This window comes from Peromyscus maniculatus, chromosome 6 (assembly GCF_049852395.1).
Source record: "Peromyscus maniculatus bairdii isolate BWxNUB_F1_BW_parent chromosome 6, HU_Pman_BW_mat_3.1, whole genome shotgun sequence".
Taxonomy (NCBI): Eukaryota; Metazoa; Chordata; class Mammalia; order Rodentia; family Cricetidae; genus Peromyscus; species Peromyscus maniculatus.
The window spans coordinates 20,263,119-20,266,981 of NC_134857.1; positions in this window are offsets into that span (position 1 = coordinate 20,263,119).

Consider the following 3,863-nt stretch of genomic DNA (forward strand, 5'->3'; position numbering starts at 1 on the left):
TTCATGTATTGACATACTTGGACCTCTAAAACTTATACTAATAAAATCATTTTACTGGAAAACAGAGGATTGCCTGTTTGAGATGAAGGGTGATTGAACAAGGAGCAAGCCAGCTGTGTGTTGGTGCTGGTGTGATCTGCTATGGAGAAGCTAGTCCTTGAGGAGCTGCCTACACTAGCAGAGAACCTGGGTTATAATGGGAAGCTTATGATTAAGAAGAAATACAGAGGAAAGTGGGAGATTGTAAAACTTAGTACAGTTGAAAAGGTGACATCTTGGCTTAGGTTTTATCTCAGTTCATTCAAGTGACATAATGAAATACCTATAGCATGCCATGAGTTTTACTAAGCAACTGAAGATGAAACAATGAAAAAGAATGATTACACATCTTCCTATTCTATATATCTGGGCCATTAGATAAGACAGACATTGAACAAGTAATAAACTAAAATAATTAGTTATTTTAATTGATAAAATAAAAACTAATAAAGATAATTAGTTATTTGATATACCAAATACGTAAGTCTAGACTGCTCAAAATGAACATAAGATGTGTACATCCTGCTGTGGGTAAAAGGCTTTGAAGACATGTTATAATATGGGTAAGTGAGTCACAATAAGCTGTACAAAGTGACAAACAACTTCCTGTGATCATTCTAAAGGTAATGGAAGAAAGTTAGTGAGTAAGGGAATTGGGAGAGTTGATGGAGAAGGCACAGGTAGGTTTGGGAAGGAAGAGAAGAACATCACACAGAGTCAAGACCAGTGTTTAAACTTGAGGCATTGGTCTTAGAACCATGGGAAACCATGGAAGAGGTTTTGAATGACATTGCTACAGCCTTCTTAGAACAGCTGGCTGTGGCCAGCAGATTGGAAACAAGACAAGAGATGGTGGCCAGACCAGCTGGGCCAATAAAAGAGTCAAAAGCCCCTCTGTGATTTACATATCACACATGAATTGACATTTTCTAGAATTAGGAGAAAGTGAGCTAATATATCATGCCAAGTTCAATTTTTAAAGTAGAAAAATATGTACCTAATTTATAATTTGGGCATGTCTTATAGAAAAAACATGTAGTGTCAAGAAAGTATGCTTCCATATTCAATATAATATTAACATAATACATTAAAAATTATCAATGTTCTAATACAAAAATCATTTAAAAGTCACAGCCATCTGGGGTCGGAGAGAAGCTGTCAAGCCAAAGACTGACTAATGCCCTGATTTCCCACAAGATGGCAGCAATACAGCTGCTACAACTCATCAGTCATCAAAGCAGTTAGGAATCCATCATTTGACTTGAGAGATCCTCAAGTGCAAAAATAAATTCCCGTGAATATATTTATATATATGTTATATATGTTCCCATGGATGTGTATATGTAGCTCTCGCCCATCTTTTTCAGTTACAGCTTGCTGCTATAAATTGCAGAGCTAATTCAACTGTTGTTAAAAGTGAAATTCTGCCAGGCGGTGGTGGCGCACGCCTTTAATCCCAGCACTTGAGAGGCAGAGGCAGGTGGATCTCTGTGAGTTTGAGGCCAGCCTGGGCTACCAAGTGAGTTCCAAGAAAGGCGCAAAGCTACATAGAGAAACCCTGTCTCGAAAAACCAAAAAAAAAAAAAAAAAAAAGGTGAAATTCTGATGAAATGGTATGTAATTCCTTTTCCACGGGCCACTGTCTCACCTTGCCTCTGGCCAGTAATACCCATGCCTAACTAAGGAATGCAGCAAACAAACTATGCAAATCGTGGGGATAAATAAGACACTCCAAAGTCGTAAACTGAATGCTTTTTGAAATGTCAAGGAATACATGTGGACTTTTCTAAAATTTGGAAAGATAATTTAAGGATAGTAAGGAATAGGAAAGCAAACATGCAAATACTATTAGGAGTCTGAGTATTTGAGATTTTCAACACTTGGGCCATTTTTGCTATAATTTTCTATATAATTAAAAATAACAGGTAGTTGGCTAAGAGTTCTGTGCATTTAAGATATATCAAGAAGAAAAAAGCAGAAGTCTGATTCACTCCTTTTCAATACATTGTTCCAGTGAGCACCTGCCCAGGTGACCTACCCCTTCTCATCCTTGCCCATGTGAGAGTACCCACTCTTAGCTCATGAGAAAGCTTCTTCTTCCACTTTGTGAGCCCAGTTCCACCCCAGAGCCCTTCCTGAAGCTCCAAGCTCCCATAACAACCATTATTGACTGTGCTGAAGTGTGTCTGTCTTGGTTTAGTTAAAAGTTAGCAGGACATTTTCTGGTTACACTTATGTAATCTCTGCATATCTAACACCCAGTGCTATATAGTCTTCTGTTTTTGTAAATGATCCATATGAATTGATCAAAGACACATTTTCCAGGTCAAAAACCATGAAAAATTATCAAGTTAATTTGGGGGCCACGTGGAATTTTGATAAGCTGTGTCATTGGAGCAGGTAGTCACTCCTGCATCACACTTACATATTTGTTTAGAAAAATGCTGCCTTTGTCTGAAACTAATGAAGACAAATTTCTCTATAGCATTTATAAAGTACTTTGCTTTGATTTTAAGAGACCAACCCATTATGGACCATTGAGATGTCTTAGCAGGTAAGAACACTTGCTACAAAACCCTGGAACCCACATAGTGGAAGGAGAGAACCAAATCCACAAAGTTATGCTCTGACCACCACACACGGCATTCATGTATACACACAATCAACCAATCAATATTATCTTTTAAATTACAGAATCCAATACCTTGGTTTAACTCCCAGCACCATAGGAAAAAAAATGATAAATTCAATCTACCACTAAATCCAGCACTTTTCCCCCTTAACAAAGGATATTAGGGTCCAGCAGTCTTTCCCCAGGGCTTCCTGAAGAGATGCTATGAATGACAAGAAATAATCTGAGGGAATGAATCTAAATACACCTAGATCTTTAGACCATTTACTTTATTCTTCTGAGACAAAATTTGCCAGTCCTCCCAGGGATCTGGTCTCCATATCTTACAAGCAGTAACTCTTTTACAGTACAATGAGAGGCTTTCAAGGTCCCCATAAGAGCATTGATAATCAGCTTCACTTGCAACCCAAAAGGGGAGTGAGTAAAGGAGGTGGGGTCAAATAAGGGCTGGAAGCTGTTAATAAATCAGAAACGGAATTTATGTGCTCAAAATATATTCTCAGAAGTGGTTAGGTGAAACACTATGAGTTTATCATAAATGTGCTCAAACTACAATCTTAGAAACAGGTAAAAGAGTTTATGAGTCACTAAAATAAAACTGTCCTTCTTTTCTGTCACTGTTTTCTGGCAGGGTAGGGGAAGAGTACTCAATAGGTAGGTAACTTGTGTCACAGCTTGAAGCACCTGGTATGAAAAAAGCCCTTTTGTTCTATGTAAGTTGCTTCAAGGTGCCACTTGGGCTGTGAGAGAAAGGGGATCTGAGCTTAATTTGCACAAGAAGCAAAGCTATGTAACTAACTTAAACTTGGCCTAGGCTATGTCTCCATATGGATATTTACCTAGCAGATGGTCTGCAGAGCTTATTCTGTTTGCCATTTGTCCTTGGATACTATTTCCAGAGCTGGCCCTGGTTTTGTGTGATTACTGAAGGAGATAATTGTGGAAGTCAAACATCTGAATTCTAATACTAACAAGAAGGAGAAAACCTGGAAGCAGGAAGCCTTGCCTGCGTGTCTGTATCCAAATACCTTAGTTGTATATGCCTAAGGGATGATCACTCCACACTATTTAGAAGTTCTTAGGAAAAGAGTCAATTGGGGAAGCTATGAAAGTGTACATGAAATTCATAGCAGAAAACAGCTGATATATTAGAAGCCAAACAATGCTGTGGAATAATGCTTTTGTACACTAG